Source organism: Talpa occidentalis, unplaced genomic scaffold, assembly GCF_014898055.3.
Source record: "Talpa occidentalis isolate TD23 unplaced genomic scaffold, MPIMG_talOcc4v2.1, whole genome shotgun sequence".
NCBI lineage: Eukaryota > Metazoa > Chordata > Mammalia > Eulipotyphla > Talpidae > Talpa > Talpa occidentalis.
Genome location: NW_026555331.1, coordinates 142,581,752 through 142,601,966, shown reverse-complemented (window position 1 = coordinate 142,601,966; position 20,215 = coordinate 142,581,752). Strand labels below are relative to the sequence as shown.

The following is a 20,215-nucleotide window of genomic DNA, read 5'->3' as shown; positions in this document are numbered from 1 at the left end:
AAAGATTTTTATGAAGTCCGACCAGTCTAGTTTTCCCTTTTTTACCTTTACCATGGTATCATATCCATGAAATTATTATCTATTCTAATGTTATGACACTTTTACCCTAAATTTTCTTCTAAGGATTTTAAAGTTTCACATTTAGCTGTTTGATCCATTTTGAGTTAATTTTTATATGTGATATTAGGTAAGGGTTGGCTTCAGATACTCTTTGAAATTGCCATTTTCCTAATATTCCTTTTTAAAAACTCAACAGCGACATACTTGCAGGAAGACCCCCCCTCCCAAAATAATGCCCTCATTTTAAAAAATCTTGATTAGTAGGAATAATCAGATTTTTTTAGTGTTCTCTACACAAAACAACATACTCCTCCAGGGGACAGGGGCCTTGATGAGGAAAATGGTTCTCATTAGAACTTAACACCAAATGTCCCAATTTTATTGAAACTATTTGCAAAAACTTTCCTGAATAAATAGAACTGCTTCAGAAGGCAGGTGTTACCACTAAAAACTTTTTGTGTGTTACTATCCTTGGCTAGACCGCCTCCTCTGCACTAGTCTTCCCCTATCACTATTCATCTATGTCCAGTGAGTATCCAATTTAGTCTCCAACCCCATAAGTGCCTCCCTGACCTCTCACAAAGATCAAGCTGCATAGCAGACCTCAGCACATAGTAGGTTTTCATTGAGGGAGGAATGAAGTATGCCCTCCACCTGGTCTTGGCAGGTTGACTGTTAAATTCCTTTCCGCTTCCTTTTACTACTTTTACAACTCTGAATTGCTCCATTATACAAAAGAGTCTTAAGTACATCCCCACTCCAGCTCTTACGACCATTCTTTGGTTCATTTAAAGACTTGTGGAGCCCAAATTGGAGAGGGTGGACATTCGTAAGACTTCTTTTCATTTCCCAAAGATCATTGATTTGTCTTTGTATTACATCATAGAAAGTAACCTGTTTGTTAGTACACAGTAAAAATAATAGGTCTCGTGTTTTATGAGACTTCTATATTCCAGAAAAATACTCTGTAAATCTGTGAGGAGGTATTTTCAGCCCTGATTTATAGATAAAGAATCTGAGAGTCAGTAAAGCACACCTCAATAGCTTAAAGCATAAAATTATTCACATAATTACCTGAAAATGTCCTGTAGGCACATACTATACACTGCAGTGTTGCTGCGGGGGTTTGCAAATATGATTTTGAATCCTTGCCCTGGGTAGGGTAAGGAAAAATGTCTGGCTTTTCTGCCCTCCCGCCATCAGGATAGATGAGGGATCCTTGCAGTCCCGAATGCATGCCTGATGGCGGACACCTGGAGTAGGGTGTGGGCATAGGTAGATGGGATTCACCTAAGACTGGGCTTTTAAGGGCGGCGCCACGGGGACGCCAGAAGAAGCCAAGAGAGAAGCAGAGAAGGCCAGAGAGCCCAGATAGAGTGAAGACTTGCTGGGGGCTGGGAGGCCTGCCAGCCTCCCGGCCCCCCAGCACTCCTGCCTGCCATGTGCCTGGTAAATCCCAATAAAAGACCTTCAAAAACCACTGAGGGCTCTGACTCCTCCTTTACCCGGTCTGCTGGATCAGAAAACCTGCTCAGTGGCCATTGCTGCCCCTACACGCTGCCACTCACTTTGAGAAGATTTTGAGCAAGTTGCTTCTACTCTTCCAGGGTGTTTGGAAGATTCTACCACTTTGTCTAGTTCTGAATCAGCTTCTTCCCGGTCTAGGCTACTCCGGGAAGGTCAAGTTCACAAATTCCCCAAAGTCTCAATACCTGTAAGAGTTCTCTTCCTTGGAGTTGGAATTTGGTCAATACACCCCATGAGACACTTGAGCTCTTGTGAGAGGACACAACCTTGTGAAACTTCTTATAGTACTTTCCAGAATGGGTCTCCAGGGCCCACCCTAAACAAAATGCATTGGCAACAAGGTTCTGTGGTTCCTTCAATGTTAAATTGCAGTAGGTTTAGTACCTGTACCTGTTCATTGGCAAAGGGACCTCTTTGCTGGTAGTTATCCTGGTCATGGGTATTGCAGCATTTGCAATGGTCTTGCCAGTGTTTGCCAAGGAAAATTTAGCAAGTATTTACCAAAAAAAAAAAAAAAAAGTGTTGAATGGGTTTGCAGAAAGTTTAGCAAAGCTCTTTGAAGTTGGCAATATGCAGAAAGGTCTCTGCAGATTACTCGTGAAGGATCATGGTTATAAATATTTAAAAGTCTGAGCACAGAGAATGCCAAATTTGTCTATCAGATCTTCAGATAAAACTACCTATTATTTTTCCATTTAGCACTACACATTTCCTAATTTATACACGCCCCAAACATGCTGTTCCTGCCTTATACAGTGGTGTGGCTGCTGCCCCGGGAGAATCAAGTGAGTCAGCTGAAAAGCAGAGTGATTTTTTTTTTTGCAATTTATTCTCAGTCCTTGACCTCAGAGAAACTGGTTTCATGAGAAGTTAGGCCTCTTCCAGGGGTGGGGGCAGGGTGAGGAGGTAGCTGCTTCCAAAACAAGCCCACTGGAGTCACCCTGTGACCGTTCCATGGAGTGTGTGTAGAGACTTTCTCAAGAAGCTGTTCTCCTCACTGCAGTAATAGCTGAGGCCAGGCGTACACTCCAGCATTAACATATTCTGGGGGAGAAGGGCAACAGTTAGAGGAAAATCCAACCTACCTTTGCCTGATGTCATGAGAATTTTCTAGCTATTTCTCACCCACACTTTTCTATGTGCTTCCTTGCTAGCTCCCTGAGCAATGACCTAGAAGAGGGAGTCTTACTGGCATCAACCACCACTTCCCTACACTGAGTGTTCTGTTTAGAAGGAAGCAGAGAAAAGAAGAGACAACTGATCCTTATTTGTGAGTGAGGGGATGGGCCCATCAATGGGTCTAGAACTTAGGCCTAAAAATCATCTGAGGTCTGGTTAAAGTGGTGGATTCCTGGCTCCCAGCTCCAGGGACGCTGGCTCATCAGTTCCAGTCCCTCTGCAGATGGTTCCCTGACTTCCTCCTGGGGTCACGTGGTGGTCACTTAGTCCACCCCTGCTGGTACATCCTGAGATTTGACATTTATTCCTCAGCAAGGGCCAAATATCTCATCTTCACCAAGCCCTTAGCCAGTTGCTGTCTCACTGCTTTTTGATGAAGCTGGGCTTCCTGCTCCCATCCTGACCAAAGAGTTCTCAATAACCAGGGAGTTCCTGCATTCCTCTGCAGACAGGCCCCCAACACAAGGCAAAGTGAAACAAAAGAATCACTTCAACAGAGTGAAAAGGTTCCTTGGCCCATCTTTCTCCCACCCCATTCCATGGCGCCTCCAACTGGCACTGCTGTCTATGTGACGCAACACCTTCAGACACCTGGCGCCCTCCCCTTACTTGCCTGGTAAGGAAACTAAAGAGTGGTTAAGGGAGTTGCCCAAGGTCACCGCCAGCAGGGGCAACAGTGGGATTTGAACTCAGGCAGGCAGGCTGGCATCAGCCCTTATGCTTACAATCGCCATGCTCTACAGCACATAGATTAAAGAGGAAGCTAGGTTAAAGGTGCAAGATAAACTAACAGAGCCATGTCAGCTAAGATACATGTGGAGCTCAAGGGCAAGACTATTTTTGTACTATTCTAGTCATTTTGTTCTCCTACCAGTTTATGGGCAGAAAAGAGGCAAAGCCACATGCTGTTTTGACTATAAGTACTGATTACATCACAAAGGGAGATTTGGCTTCTCCTACCACTTCCTTCTTTCTCATAGCTCCCAAGAAGAGGCAGGCAGCCTTGGAGTGGGGGTAGGGGTAGGGACAGCAACCTGAGGTCCTGCTTTCAACTCAGCCTCCTCCTAATGGTGTTGGGCTGCATGGAACTTTCCTTCTCTGGGTACCTTTTCTTCATCACTCATTGGGGAGAGGGTTGTTCAAAGTGACGGATGAGACTACTTCCCAGGCCTAAGCTTAAATGTGTGTCCCACCCATGAGTTGGCAGAGATACTTGCATGTATATCTGAGCATCTGAGGCTGACAGTCAATGTCTTGCTCAAATGAATTTCTATCAAAGAGTTTTGTGTCATTTCATACATCCATCCTCATGAGTTGGGAGAACCTGGGAGCTCTTACAACTCCCCTCAATGTCTAGGACAGAGCTGTGTCAATGACAGGTACTTAGTGGCTATGTTTCCAACCAGAGCCACTGGGGATGCCACCCCACATCTGAGTCATGATAAGATGGCCCCTCTGTAATTCTCCTCTTCTCTCCCCCCATCCAAGAAATCACCCTGGAGTTTAGGGAGCTCAAGGATTCAACAAGCAGATTTGAATGATCCTGTGACTCTGTCAGCTCCCAGTGACTAAATAAGAAGACAGATGTTTCCTGATTCTGATGATTCCTGTGAGGATGCTCTCCCCGGTCGTTGTACAGTAGATAACTGACAGGAGACCAAGCATCAGTCATTTCCCTTCTTGCTTGGATGGTCTGGAGTGCCTCAAGATTTCTTTGATAAAACAAAAATTACTCAATCTCTTAAAAGTATCCCCCTATCTTTGACCAAATCTGCCTTCAACACCATGGTTAGGCAATGTCATCTCTTCTCCAGTGTCCATATCTCCATCCCCTGGGATAGGGAGACAGGTTCCATCTTGGTTTCTTAAGGCTGCTGAATGAATGCTCTCCACAACCAGGTGTGATGATGAATATGTGAGAAGGAATGGACTCCCATTGTCATGTAGGAGAGATTTCCGGTTTTCTGGTCAGATGTTTCATTTTCCTGCATGAATGACATTTCTTTTGGATTTGGAAAAGCCAAACATCCACCCTCCTGGAATGTTCTGGAGGCTGTGCTGCCTGGAGGCACGGGATTCTTCCAAACTAGTTTCAGAGCGCTGGACCTCTGATGTCTAATTCAGTGGTTAGGAACTGGACTAAATGCTTTCATGGGTCCATGAGTTTGCTTAATTCAATGGCCCAAACCCCAACACTACTGGATGAATTTCAGTGTGATTATTTAAATGGAGAACCAGCAAGGCAACATGAAATGCTGACAATGATTTGCTAATGAAGTATTTGAAGTAGAAGGGGTTATGATGAAAGCGTCAAAGGCTTAGTCTGTATAAAACCCAATAATTAATTTTCTGCAAAGGAAAGAACACCCTGCTTCTGTGCATTCACTTATGATTGTATTCGGGTAAGATCCACCTCAACACATCCCACTGTAAGTATGCAAGCTTTTCACATAACCTGCTGTTTTCCTGTCTCATGTGTGACCACTTCTTTGTTGGCTTGTTAAGACAAATCTTCTCAAAGAGTTGTCTTAGTCCATTTGGATTGCTATAAAAAAAAATACCATAGACTAGGTGGCTTACTGACTACAGAAATGTATATTTCTTACAGTTCTTGGCAAGTCCAGATCAACTGGCAGCAGACTTAGGGTTTGGAGAGTATGTTCTTGGTTCATAGATGACTGTGTTGTAGTTGTGTTCTCCCACGCTGTGGGGATGAAGGACTCTTTGGCATCTTGTTTATAAAAGTGCTAATCCCATTCATGAAGGCTCCACCCGGATGACTTAATCGCCCCCAAAATTCTGACCTCCATCACAATGAACATTAGGATTTAACATATAAATTTGGGGGAACACAAACATTCAGTCTATCTCAAGAGTCTTTTAATTCCACAAGCTAACCCTGTTCCTCTTAGAGAGAGCAACTTATCTTTCTCGCAAAAGTAATCAAAACTGATGGATTCACCTTAAAGTAGTGTCTGATTCAGGGTTCTCTTGTCTCAGAAAGCAGAAACTCTTTTTAATTTCTCTTTCATCTCTCTTCAAAACCCAGATCCATTAATATACCTAAAAATCCAAATAATGCAAACATACACTTGTGTTTTTATGTCACTGCTTTCCTTTACTGAAAAGTTGAGCACAAAATCTCTTTCACTCCCTACTTTTTTCAGATGATGAAATGTGTTTAATGATGAACTGTTTATACGTTTCTCCAAAACAAGCCGACAAAAAATTGAATAAAGCTGGCTCACTGTTTGCTGCACGGGTTCTGGAAAATTCCATTACGTTGTCAATTAGGCTTCCAAAATGATAAACAGTGGCCACAAATCTAGATGGCAATGGTATATAGAGGAACAAGCTTTGTGTTAGGACTTAAGAGAATAAGTTTTTCTTTTAACTTTCCCTGTCAGCTCTGTGACCTGAGGAAAATATACAGTCTCTCTGAGCCAGGATCCTCACCTGTGGGCTGAATGATCTCTCAGCTCTCTGATCCTGCCCCTTCTTTTCGTGGCACATGTATAAAGCTTACCTTTTTGAATCGACATCTTTATACTTCTTTTCCAATGTTTAAGAAAGAAAGAGTCATTTTCTGAAAACTGTTTAGTGTCACAATTTGCCAAACACACCATTTTTACTTCAAATGTCAATTTTCCTATGCAAGACTGAAAGCGTTTGTTGTTGTCATTTGAGATGATTTCTCTCCACTTGATCTTAATGTGGAGGAGCCAACTTTAGCTTCACAGAAGGAACAACTTCCAAAACTCAGAAAAATGAAGGGAGGCTGATTTTATGTCTGCTTTGTTCTTAGACTCGCTTTTTTTCTCTGAAAGGAGCTCCTTTTCCATGGCAACCAGAACCATGGAATAAAGACTCACCCCATGTTCAGGTACATGAAGGGTCTTGTGTCTGAAGGAAGGATTTGAGGAACTATAACGAGAGGGGAGGGTGAAAAGCCCAGGCAGCCAAGTGCCTTGGGTCACAGCTCATGGACTCAGGCAAGTGGGGGTGAGGGGGGTCATTCAGAGTAAAGCCTCATTAAAAACTGTGAAATTTGAGAGTTCCACTTGAAAAGGGTCCTCTCTGCCTGGCCTGCCCTCGCCCTCTGCAGTGGTGTCTAAGGCCACTCCCTGGGTGAAGACTCAATGTGCAAATCAAGAGTGGGTGACCTCTGAGGGACTTTACTACTAACAGTTCTGTGGCGCCTGCAACGCCTGCTCTGTGACTGGCTCACATGACTGTGTCTCATGGAAACAGTACAGGTCTTCTTTTGCTTCCTTCGTAAAACTCTCTACGCTTCACAATCTGTCCCTCAACACCCTTCCACACTACCCCTGCAGTATGCTCCACCCCCACACTGACACCCCACCTTCCTTCACATCAAACCACTCACTGTCACCCATGCACCACACGGCCTCTTCTTCCCCCTCATCAGGGTGCCTCACCTCTGGATGAGCTTGAAGATTCAGCTCAAACCGTGCCTGCTAAAGCATAACCTTCTCACACTGGCCTGCAGACCTCCCTCCGTGGTCTCAGCTTTCTGTCACTCCTGAATGTGGCATTTACCCAAATCAGTTCTTTCTACCTTCACTTCTCTACTTTATTCCCAACTCCTTAAGATTGGGGGAAGGTCCCATTGGTCACTGAGTCCCAGAGCTTAATATAATACTTGTATATGTGATGGCTCAACGTATGTGGCACATCAGCTAGGCCGTGGTTCCCATATGATGAGTCAAAACCAACCTAGATATGGCAGTGAAGGTATTTTCAAATGAGCTTAACATTTACATCATTTGAGCAAAGCAGATTTCCCTCTGTATATGCATGGGCCTTCTTTAATCAGTTGAAGGCCTTAAGAGAAAAGACTCAAGTGCCAGGAGAGGAAAGAATCCTGCCTCCAGACTTTCTTTGGACTCAAGTTGTAATGCCAGCTCTTGGAATTTCCAGCTTGCCAAAAATGTCCTGCAAATTTTGGATTTGCCAGCTCCCATAATCATGTAAGCATAGTCCCTAAAATAAAACCCTCTGTCTCTGTCTCTCTGTCTCTGTCTCTTTCTACCAATCTATCTGTCATCTCTGGGGAACCCTGACTAAAACAGTGCATGTTTATTAGGAGTTTGTTGAACCTCAGATTTAATAGCAAGGAAAGGAATATGGCACGCGGAGCGAAAGGCTGGAGAGAAGATGGAAAATGCTGGAAACATAGGGGTAGGTAGACAGAGATTGAATGACCAGGAAAGAAACTACATGCTGCTATTTTTAAAATAACGATTTCTACATTTAATATGCACCTGGGTACCATATGTGCATAGAGATATTTTAATGCAATTGGATATCCTTAAATTTTAGAGATTCCCATGTAAACATCAAACTTTAAGGTAGAATGGGATTAAGATATAGAAAAGGGGATTTAAGCCAACATAAAGAACATATACTAAAGTGTATTTATACTTTATAGGAGATTTTCTGGAATCTTTAGAATCTTTTGGGACTGGATTAAGTCCCTGGGATTCCTAAACCCTCAGAGCCCTCAAACTATTTTCGGTATTTTTAAAAGTCACATTGAAGTCCTACCCCTGCCTGCTAAGCTTGCATAGTTTCATTAAAATGTCAACTTTTGTTTGCTTTGGGCTAGAATTCTATTAACCCAGTGTGATGACATTGGTTATCCTTTGCTGCTCAATATCTCTACTTGGCAATTGCGCCTATCTTGCAATTAATTTTTAAAAATAGAAAGAGGCTTAACCAGTTAACTAATAGAAGATTTTGATATCAAAATCTTTTGAAAAAAAAGGGAACACAAGAGATGGTGTATAGGGGGCAGTAATGTAATGAAAGGTAGGGGACCTGGATGGGATGGTTGGTGAGCACCTTCCAGGTCCAGGAGCTTCGTTAAGGCAGCCCAGTAGCTCACTAGCCACAGGGTTTATCGCATCCAAATGACAAGCACTTTGGTGACTCTGGATCTACAATGAAGTTCAGATACTGGTGGCCCAGAGAGACTCAGCAAAGTCACCCCAGCAAGTCAGAACACCCAAGTGCAAGGCAATGTACTGGGACTGCAGTATTGTTATCCCATCGTACAGGTGAGAACACTGGGAACTCACCCTTGATATTGCTAACTGCCTTTTGCCTGCCCGCATGGGGTGATGGGTCTGCATGTTGGGGGACACCAAATTACCTCAGTCACTGTGTGCTTTTGAGCAAGTCACCCAGCCTTCCTGAGGTTCCATTTTCTTTCTTTTCATCTGTAAAACCAGAAGACTGGGTGTTGGCTTCAGTAATACATTACTGAAGTGATGTATGATGTCCTCACCGGGAAATGCGGGTGAAGAGCACACAGCAGCCCTCTTACTAACTTTAAGTCCTATGAGATTTCTAAGATGATTTCAAAGTGGAAAGTTTAAGCACCACTGCAGAGATATGCTGCTTGGTATTTTTTCTTTCTGTCAAGCACTGTTTTGCACATAAGTGGTGCTCAAAAATGTTTCCTGGTTGGCGAACCAAACAATGGACTTGATTTCTGGAAAGAAATGTGACTAGTACTGACGAGATTGCTCTGTGTGACATGAGAAACAAAAGTCTCTCTTTTAAAGTCCATCAATTTAAATAGCAAAACCAGACAATTTTAGACAACGGAAATATCTCATTCTTTAAAATCACATTTTTCATGGCATTAAAATTCCACATTTAAAAAACCCATCATATCAAAAGGCTGAAAAGTAAAGTAACATGATGATATTGACAGTTGCAAAAAATTTTTTTAGCAAAATCCAACATCCATTGAGGATAAAACCCCCTAGTAAACTGGGAATAGAGAAAAACCTCAACTTGTTAAAGTCTGTCTATAGAAATCCTGGAGGTGACGTCATAGTTAATGATGAGAAGAAACTCAACTCTTCCCCACTAAGGTCAGGTATGGCAATGAGTTCCCTTCTCCTCTCTCCTTTTCAAACATCCTAAATAAATGGATAGATATTCCATGTTCACAGACAAGATTCAATATTTAGTTCTTCCCAAGTTAATCTAGAGAGTCACAGCAATTCCTATAAAACCCTAGCAATTGTTTTATGAATATGAACTAATTGATTTTAAGTTTTTATGGAGAGGCAAATGACTCAGAACAGTCACTACAGTATTGAAAGAAAAGCATAAAATTGGAGGACTCCCACTACCTGATTCACTATAAAGCTACAGTACTCAAGACAGGGCAGTATTTGTAAAAGAACAGACAAATAAATAAGTGGAATAGAATAAAGCCCAGAAATTTAGTCTCATCCCTAACCATAGTCAACTATCTTTGACAAGGGAGCAAAGGTAATATAGTGGAGCAAAGATAGTGTGTTCAACAACTAGCTCAACAACTAGCGCTGAAATATCTGGGCATCTCGTGCAAAAAAAAAAAAAAAATTAGACACAGACCTCACAGTCCTTCCCAAAAATTAACCCAAAAATGGATCACACGCCTAAATATAACACAAAACTATAAAACTCTGAGGAAGCAACACACACACAAAAACAAGATGACTTTGGGTATGGTGATGTCTTTTTAGACACAACATCAAAGGTATAATTCATGAAAGGTGTACTTGGTAAGCTGAACTTCACTAAAATTAAAAAATTCTGCTCCTAGAAAGAGAATATCAAGCAAACTAGAAGAAAAGTCAGAGTATGGAAAAAAATACTCACAAAATACACATTTGTTAAAACTGTTACCCAAAATATACAAAGGATGCTTAAAAGTCAACAGGAAGAAAACAACCCACTTAAAAATGGGGACCAAAGTCTTTAATAGACACCTCATTAAGGAAGATGTAAAGAGGACAAATGAGTAAATGAAAAGATATCATATGTCATAAGGGAAATGCAAATTACAACAAGAGACCATTTCTTTTCACTAGATTGGCCCAGATCTGGAGCAGTGATAACACAAACCCTGGTAATAATCTATAGTAACAGGAACTCCAGACATTGCTGGTGGGAACCAAAATGGTGCAGCTGCTTTGGAAGAGTTTGGTGGCTTCTTACAAAATTAAACATAGTCTTACCATATGATCCAGCAGTTGTACTCCTTGATATTTACTCCAAGGAGTTAAAAACTTATATCCACTCAAAAACCTGTACATGAATGTTTAAGTAGCTTTATTCATAATTGTCAAAACATAGAGGCACACAAGATGTCATTCAGTAGGTGAATGGATAAAATGTGGTACCTTCAGACAATGGAATATTACATAGCCCTTAAAAATAAGAGCTGTCAAGTTGGAAAAGACATTAAGAAATCTTCAATGCCTACCGCTAAGTGAAAGAAGCCAATTTGAAATTGTCACATACTGCATGCTTCCAGCACAATGACATCCTGGAAAAGGCACAGCTAATGAGAGAGTAAAGTCATCAGTGATTGCCAGGGGTTGGGGTAGGGCCAGGAAGGATGGCTAGGCAGGACACAAGACTTTAAGGGCAGTGAAAATACTGATAGTGAACTGATGGAAAGATGCCATTATATAGGTCCAAATCCATAGCATGTATAACATCAAGAATGAAACGTGGGACCTCCCTGGTGGCACATGGGTTAAGATGCAACCTATGAAGTTGTCTGCAGCTGCTGCAGCATGAGTTCAATCCCCAAACAGGGAGCTACCCACATGGCACAGCAGACCTCTCCTGACTCGCCTGCTGCTCCCCTCAGTAGTGTGTATTTCAGTCAATCTGCCTGTTCTGCTCCCCACTCTGTCTCTGGTGAATCCACTTGCCCCCCACACTTCTGGCCTATACCCCAGTTTTGTATGCATGAATAAATAAATCTTTAAAAAAAAGAAAGAATGAAACCTAAGTAAACTATGGCCTTGGGGTGGCCACGATGTGTCAAAATCCGTAACAAATGTACCTCACTGGTCAATAATGTTGCTGATGGGAAGGCTGTCCCTGTGTGGGGGGAGGGGTGATATATATAGGAAAGTTCTGGGCCTTCCTTTAGAATCCTACTCCAGAAAAATAAAGTTGTTTAAAAGAAAACATGCTAGAGAGTTGGATGTAGAGATTTCTTAGGGCCAGGTTCTCTGTCTGTGATAGAACAAGCCTCTCCTGTCAGGTTCCCCCCCAGCAGAGGTGGAGGCTCTGGGCGTGCCTGGACCATGCCTGGGGCTGCCAGCCACAGCCCCCCTCTGCCTTTCAGTTTAGACCCGGCCCTGCCTCCCTGTCAAATATGGTGCGGGCAACTCCCACCCTTGACGCCTTCACGCTCCTGAAGGAGCAGCTGGAAATCCCTTCTGCCAGGTGTGCTTTGTCTGATCATGCCTGGTCAACACGGAGGGGAGTGCACACCACAAGGCTCCCTGTGTTTGGGGAGCAGGGAAAATCCAGGGCCAGGCAGGTGGGTTCCCAGCAGCATTCGCAGAAGTAGCAACAAAGGGATTCTTTTAAAAGTCTGGCACTTTCCTTTTGATTTAACACTCTCTTAGCTCTTTGCATTGGACAGGGAGATCTGTGTCCCTTTCTTTGTTATGCGGTAATTAACAGAGCCAAGACTCCTCTGTCCATCTCCCCGTGCCTCAGTTTACCCACCTGTTGTAAAGAAACTCTGCTCTGCGGGAAACATGTCATAAAGTGGGAAGGGAGGTCGTAGGGAGAAATAACAGGAACAAGAAACTTTTTCCTTATTTTAATCCATGGCCAGAATGTAAACAGTGCCCCGTTTCCAAACTCAAAGACAGAGGAAAACCAGCAGATGTCAGTGGGGCCTGGGATGGACTGGGCAGACACAGAGGCTGCGACGCTCTCTTTGTCCCTTCCCAGACAGCATTCCCTGGGAGCTGCTTCTCGAGGGCAGGCCTCCCGGGGCCCTCCTAGGCGGCAGATGGAAATGATTTGGGCATATCCGGTGTAGCCTGAATATGATCCTTAGGGTAAGAGCTTATAAAGAGAAGGAAAAGAGGGCCAGCCGATTCCCTAAAAAGCGGTGCGTCCGGAAAGCCTGAGATGTAGTGCTTAGAGCTGCCTTCCTAACGCTGGGTTTGTAAGACACGACATGTTTTTTCCCCTAATCCTTTCCAAAAATGCATTCCATAAATTGTTAGCATCCCTGCCAATGGCCCCAGTAAACTCACATACCAGCTTTAAAGTCAGCCCCCTTTTAAGCCAATGCATCAGGCCTTTGAGTTAAGGGGATATCATTTCCAGATTCCTAGAGCTGCTAGCTTCTTTTTAAAGTTGCAAATGATTGTGTTTCTTTATTGCCATTAATTTTTAGAAAGAAATAGATACAGGGGAGCCATGGCTGTCCACAGTAGCCAGGGCAGCCTGCAAGCCCTCTGGGCACACCTTGAGCTCCCCAGGCACCCCACCACCTCTTTCCTGCCTGGCCTCTCTCCTAAGAGCTCAAAACTCTCCTTGTTCAGAATGGCCAAGAAGTTCACATTACTGTGCTGTTTCTATTATTATATTATTATCTATTATTATCTATTATATCTGTTTTATAACAGAGCAGTGGTGAAGTGGGCTCATTTAACACATGGGCTCCGGTGCGAAGGTGCCTAGGTTTGAAGCCCAGCTCTATGACTTACTCACAACTGCTGTGTGACCTTGAGCAACTTGCTTAACTGCTCTGTGCTTTGGTTTCCTTATCTACACAATGAGAATGATAATAGTACCTACTTTGCATACTAGTAAATATAGAGTGGTTAGCAGGGTTTGCACAAAATAAGTTTTACACAAGTGCTAGCTGTGGTTACACCATTTTTCTAGGCAGGGGTTTCAGTCATAAGGGGCTGCTCTTTCAGTCATCAGGGGAAGTATCTGGAAGGATCTGAGGACAAAGATTAAATACATGGAGAGAAGGCAGGATGCATATGCAAGGCTGGTGAAGGAGTCATAGCCCGTGTGATCAGGGATGGCCTCCTAGACTCATCAGAGCCTCTCCTTGACAAGTCTAGAGCAGAATTGGTGCCAGTCGGGTCTCCTGGGATCCCAACCCCAGACCTAGGGGATCCACCGCTGCTGGCACTATCTCAGGGCACTGCCAATCCTGGTGCAGGTCCCACTGTCCCTGGGGTCTGCATGCCCACAGCACTTTGGGTGGGGTTGGGGGGGTGGGCCGGCCACTACGTCCAGTTTTCCCTGCTCTGAGTCCCTTTAAGTCTCTGCTCTGCCAGGACAGCTTTGCTCAAAACAAGTTTTCTCTCCCCTGACTCCAGCATTTAAAGGTCTACATGGTTCTCCCTTGCATGCATGGCCTGTGGCCAGTTTCATTATGTTTAATTTTTTGTCCCTTTTTCTTCCCTTCCTGGCTTTATTTGATATCCTTACCCAAGGCTACCTGCTGAGTTAGACTCAGGTTCAGGGCACAAACATGGATCTACTCGGTGTTCTCTGCATCTGACGGGAGTGGGGTGTGGACACAGGGCCCCGCCGCTCCAGTTAGGGGCTAAGTCATTCTAAGTGTGTAAATCACCCGTCACCTGGAGAGGATACACTGAAGCAGCGTTTCTCAAGGGGGCAGTAGGAGGGCGGGGATGGAAAAGGACAGGGCAGCCTCGCCAGGACGCAGGCGCTAAACGGGAGCCAGGGAGATTCATGATTGTTAATAGATGTTCTTTATAAAAGAACCATTGATAAAAATTTCTAAAACTTACATATCTCCGGCAACCCAAGCAGCTAAGAAAGAGATTATCTCCTTTTGAGGGGGACCCTCCCCCTCAGGCCCATTAGCAGCAACTTTTTCAGTCTCCCAGGCACGACCTGAGCAGAACAAGTCTCGGGAGCCTGTGCCTCATCCAAAGTCTGCCCGGACACTGCTCCAGCAGAAAGGGCTTCTGGTGAACTCAAGGAGACGTTCGTGATCCTGAGGGGGTGCTGCCCCAGTGTCTTGGGGTTCTGATGACATGCTCAGGCCCAGGAAGAGTGGGCAGTGCTCTAGGTCCTCCTCTGCTCCCCTCTGTGCAGCTCTGCTTCAATGAAAGAACCCCAAGATCGAAAGGAAATCAAGATCGAGTCCACCCGGGTCTCAGAGATGAAGCCACAGACCTCATGGGTCATTGAGCCACTTAGTGGCAGAGTCTAGAAGAGAACCCAAATATCAGACCCCAGTGCCCTTGCCCCCCAGCTAGGTCACAGCCGCACACACAGCCCACGTGACCGTGCTGTAGACGTGCTTTCAAAAAAGCTTTGCAGCAACAAAAACAAGGGCCCCCAAATCTCCCCACAGCCACACAGATTATCTGCCACCAGCAGCCCCATGAGACAAAGGTATCTGCACCTCCAGCGGGCAAGGGTGCTGTTCTCTCTCCTCCACCCCAACTGAGTATAAACAAGCCAGCCCTCCCTATAATCAGTAATTCGGTTTTCCAGGTCTTTCCTCCACATCAGCCCCTCTTCCTCCTCAGTGCCCCTTCCTTGGCCACCGGCCACCACAGGGAGGGAGCTGCCCTAGGGCTGTTACCTGGCGCTCCTTTCTTTCCCTGCCCATGTGCTCACCGTGTGAATGATCATCAGGTCCCTCCCTCCCTTGGTGAGATTTTCTTCTGAAATTTATCTCTGATGATCTCATAAAGACTTTCATGAAAAGAATCTCAGGCATTTGTGACAGGGGATAAAGGAAGACTCTTCACGGTGGTTGGTGAGGATCTGGTGGTCATATTAGGTATTCATTTAAGGCACCCTTTGGGTCACCTAAAACCAAATTATATTCTGATCTCTTAAAGGCTGAAACCCCAACTTAGTCGTGAGCATCTGTGACTATGGATCTTTGAGTAGAATTTGAAGCATCCTGGTGAATTTTCTCAGCCTCAGGGTACCTCAAAAGCCATGGTATGTATTTTGCCAGAATTCTGCGTGGTAGGAAATATATGGATAGTCAAGACACCGTCCTCCAGCGCTCACTCAGTCCACCCCAAACCTTAACTTTCCCTTGCCTCTGCCAACTCTCCTGTGGTCTCGAGAGTTCCAGGAAATGAAGAGTCATTCTTTATTCCCTGCTTCATAAGGGGGGAGCCATTGGTGGGAGCAGCAGCAGGGCGGGGAGACACAGTAGCTCTGGACTCCTGGGGAAGTCCCTCCCCCTCAGCACCCCAGCCTGGGCACAACTCCCACGGGACCCAGCTCACCACCTGACCTTGTTCTCCCCACACAGCCCTGCCCTTACTGGGCTCTCCCCCTCCCCTGGAACCCCCCAATCCTATTTGCATTCTATGTTCTGGCATTTTTTTCATGCTGTTTTACTCTGTATTTAATAATAGCTCCACATTTTCTTCTTTATCTGAAATCAAGGATCATGCCTATATCATGTGTCCATGTTGGTAATAAAATTTATAGCAGCTCTTGCCACTGGCTGCATGACTATTCATCGGCTTCATTCAGCTTAATGGTTGCAAATTGTTTGCCTGTATGAGAAACAGTTCCCCCCTGTTTCCAAACTCACTGGCCTTCCATTGCAACCAGACACTGCAAGTCTTGGATTGTCTATACGTGGGAATGGAAGTTTCTGGCTTTTTGCATCAGGGTCAGGCCATACAGAGGACTGGAAGAGGGTGGGTAATCCTAGATCTTTAGATGTCAGAGCCCAGATTATGCTTCACAGGCCAGATAAAAAGTGAATTCAGCTTTTCTAGGCATATTCTGTGTCTCGGTTCTCAAATTTATCAAGTAGAGTTCGAAAGGCAAGATATATATATTTAATAACTAGTTTACTTTACAATCTGTTTTGAAAAACCTATATTTCATATAATGAATGAGGTTGCAAAGCACGCAAGCAAGAACACACCCACCCAAGGGAGCAGCAGAATCAATCCCAATGGAAAATTTGGGCCTTTCTGCGGTTGGAGTCATTTGGTCAAGAAATGATGAAATTACAAATTTCTGCAAAGGGTGTGTGCTTTGGAGTTCCTGAGGTCCAGGTCTCAGCATGATACTTGGGCAAGGCCAGCATTTAACTCTCATGCAGAATAAAGAGAAAGAAGTGGTTGTGACCAGCTTTCTTTCCCACCACAGCAGCGCCTCCCTAGCCTTGCACTGCCCATCAGACTTCCTCTCAGGAACTCGGAATCAAGCTCCCTCAGCAAGCCCACGCACCCTTTCTTCCCTGGGAGATATTCGTCCTTTCACTCCCTAAGGGAATGTTGGAGAAAGTGCATTGCAGCTGAGGGCTCAGAGGAGCTGGAGCTGCCTGACCCTGCACATGGGACCCTGGTGCAAGCAGCAGCAGGGCTTGGAGCTGAGAGGCGGGGAGGTAGGGGTGGGGGAAGGAGGAGTTTTCCATGCAGAGAGTTCTGCTGCCGGCCCTGGCCCACACCCAGGCTGTGGATTCCAGTTCTTTGGCTAACTAGGCTCAGCCTTGGACTAACATGTAGGAAGAGAGAGAACATGGCTGAGAAGAACCAAGCACTTCAGAGGGCTGTAACTTCTGCCTCCATAAACCCAGTAGTTCATTTATTCAGTTATCAAACACATAATTATTGAGAGCCAACGGAGCTGCAATGGCAAAGAGGCACAGGCTACGCTGACACTGGCTTCAGAAAGTTTCATCTCCCTTCGCTGTCACAGAAAGTCATTTAGTGGCCCTGGTGTCTGCTGTTTGGTCACCTGCTTCCCTTTGGGCAGTGCTGCCTCCAAGAACCTCCCAGTGCTGGCAGCAGCAGTAGCACCTGGAACTAGGATGAGGTCCAGAATTCTCTTTTACCAAGATTTCCAAGTGGATACCTTTTTTTCCTCCTTTTTTTTTTTTTACAGTGGCAGAAAAAAAAATGTCCTAAAATGTACCACCTTAATCATTGTTAAGTGTACAGCTCAGTGGTAGTAAATACATTCACAGGCTTTTCATCTTACAAAACTGAAACTGCACCCACTATACATTCACTTCTACTCCCACATCCCCTCAGGCCCTGGCAACCACATTCTACTCTCTGTCCCTATGATTTTGATTACTCTAGGAAGATCACTAGACGTTTTCTAGATTACTTTAGGAAACATACGATGTTTGTGTTTTTGTGGCTGGCTTATCTCCCTTAGCAAATGGTCTCAAGGTTCATCCGTGCCCTGGGAGGTCAGAATTTCCTTCCTCTTGAAGGCTGAATGATGTTGCATTGTCTGTATAGACCACAGTTGGCTCCTCCATGCATCCATCGGCAGATATACTGGGGTTCCTGCTATAGCCTAGTTATTGTGAATAATGCTGCTTTGAATTCGGGGTGCAAATATCCCTGCAAGACTCTTCTTTCATTATTTTGGACACAGACCCAGAAGTGGAGTTGCTGAGACTTATGGCAACCCTTTTTTAATTTTTTTGAAACCCACAATGCTGTTTTCATACTACAGTAGCAAAGTTGAGTAGTTTTGAGTTTGTAAGGTCTATAAGATGACAATATTTACCAGCTAGCCCTTTTCAGGAAACAGGGTGCTGAGTCTAGCTCTTGAATGAGTTTTACAAACTATTCTTGGAAGTAGGTGCTTGGTAAACAAATTTTGGGCTATCTTGGCCGGTCCCATGAAAACCCCGAAATTAGCTTCCCCTGTCAGCAAGGAAGAAGAAGGAAGTGGAGTAAGGAAACCCTTTGTTCTAGAAACTGAATACTAACTGTCTTCTGTAGCCAAGCACTCTGCTAGATGTTCCTTAGCCCTCAACACACTTCACCAGGCAGCTGTGTTTCCCTTTGGGGCTCCAGGTTTATGTCTTTAGCACATCCCAGGGCATGCCCACATAAGTAATCTATTTATAACCAAGCCTAACTTATTCAAAATAAAACTCATTGTCTGTTTCCCAACACTGGCCCCTCTCTTCTTCTTTAGACTGAAAGCTAACACCTATGCCATTGATTTCTTAGTGCTAGCAAATCTTAAAACTGGTGCTTCTATGAATCAGCTCTTTATGAGTTAAGAGGATTCTGGGTATTTCTACTTAAAAGCTACCTTTGTCTGTGTCTTCCATTTACTCAGACTCCTTCTAAGAAGTCTCCCAGTACTGCCAGTTTTTGCCAAACCTGTTCACCTTTCTGTCTTTCCCATCCTTCTGCAGCAATCCTTAAAGCTCAATTCCAGTAATATCTCCATCAAGAAGCCATTTGTGAATCCTGCCAGTGGATACCACGAGCAGGGAGTCATTCCCTCTTCCTGACAACGGGCAGGACTAGAGACAAGGACAAGTTCAAGTTAAGCTCTTTACAGAGAGTAGGTTCCTCGAAGACTAGACTCCTGCCTTCATATTAATAAGAGTGCTAATGTTTCATCCTAAGATCATTGCCTAGAATGTGCTGAGTCCTTTGCCCCACACTGGCATCTGTAAAAGTTTAACAGCAAGTGTGAGACCATAGCAGAGACCTACAGAGATGAAAGGAAGCTGGTTTCCTTCAAATAAAGCTCTTCCCAGGAGTGGTTCAGTTGCTTATTCCCTGCTATTACCTGGAAATCCCTCTGGCCAAGTATGGCTACTTGATATTCTCCTCTAAATAATGGAATCGATTTTAACAGAGGAAACTTCCTCTCTCTCCACTTAAATTTTAAGGATTTAGATGAGATAGGAGGGCATGGTAATATACAAGAGGAACCACTGGTTAAGCTGAAGCTGTAACTGTGATATTGCTTTGTCCCAAACAAAACAATATTGTCAATGTGTACCTTTGTCAAGGTAACCTCCATTCCAGATCCAGCCTTTGAAAGCTATCAAACTGTGAAAGTTTAGAACATGGCTGTCCTTGGAACATGGGGATAATATTCCTTCTCTTCCTGGCTTATAGTGGAACAAAGTGAGATCAGGTATATAAAACAAGTGAGCAAATTGATATCAGGAAACTTTTGCTAGTGAGATCCTAAAACAGAGTGGTTTATAATAACAACTATGTATTCAGTTTATGGCTTTGTAGGTCAGCTGGACTGTGGGCTGTGGGCCAGCTTAGTTGGTCATAGCCAGCTCGCTCGCCTGTGGAATGGCTAGTGAATGGGTCATCTAGGGTGGCTGCAGTCACATGTCTGCTGTGGTCAAGCCATATGCTTGGGTAACAGGAGTGAGGAGACCATGTGCATCTCATCACTCCAAAGACTGGCCTGGGCTTCCTCTGAGGCAGCCTTAGGGTTCCAAGAGAAGATAAGCTCAGTTGTGTACATGTTTCTTCCAAGGCTCAGCAAGTGTCATATTCCTGACATCCCATTGGCTGAGTCCACAATCAAGGCAGCGCTAACACCCCATTGGCTGAGTCCACAATCAAGGCAGAGCTGACACCCCATTGGCTGAGTCCACAATCAAGGCAGAGGATATTAACAGGTAGAGCATGGATAGATGGATACAGATGAGGAGAAAAATTTCTGGCAATTTTTGCAATCAACTAGTACAGCCTGCTAGTTGGGACAGCCACAGCAGATGTTCTGGCACCCAGGGTCCCATGTCACCCAGGGGAGCTAAGGTATCTGTGCCCAGTAGAGTCCTTAGGGAACCATCTGTTCTCTGCTGTTGTTCTGAGTGGACCAGCAGCCC

The 20,215-nt window shown here is 44.5% G+C and overlaps 2 long non-coding RNA genes across 3 annotated transcripts; one reads left to right on the top strand and one right to left on the bottom strand.

Annotated features, from left to right (window-relative positions):
* Positions 1–2,410: 2,410 nt before the first annotated feature.
* Positions 2,411–15,367, bottom strand: LOC129145252 (uncharacterized). Of its 2 annotated transcripts, none has more exons than XR_008550490.1 (3): positions 15,232–15,367; positions 8,942–9,008; positions 2,411–2,631 (listed from the first exon to the last, which is right to left on the bottom strand). It is a non-coding gene; the product is annotated as an uncharacterized LOC129145252 (long non-coding RNA). The 2 variants fall into 2 exon arrangements; XR_008550491.1 differs by lacking the exon at positions 15,232–15,367 and adding an exon at positions 15,197–15,226.
* On the top strand, positions 15,352–19,113 carry LOC119253696 (uncharacterized). The gene is made up of 3 exons (XR_005127200.2): positions 15,352–15,373; positions 15,459–15,564; positions 18,764–19,113. It is a non-coding gene; the product is annotated as an uncharacterized LOC119253696 (long non-coding RNA).
* Positions 19,114–20,215: the final 1,102 nt, after the last annotated feature.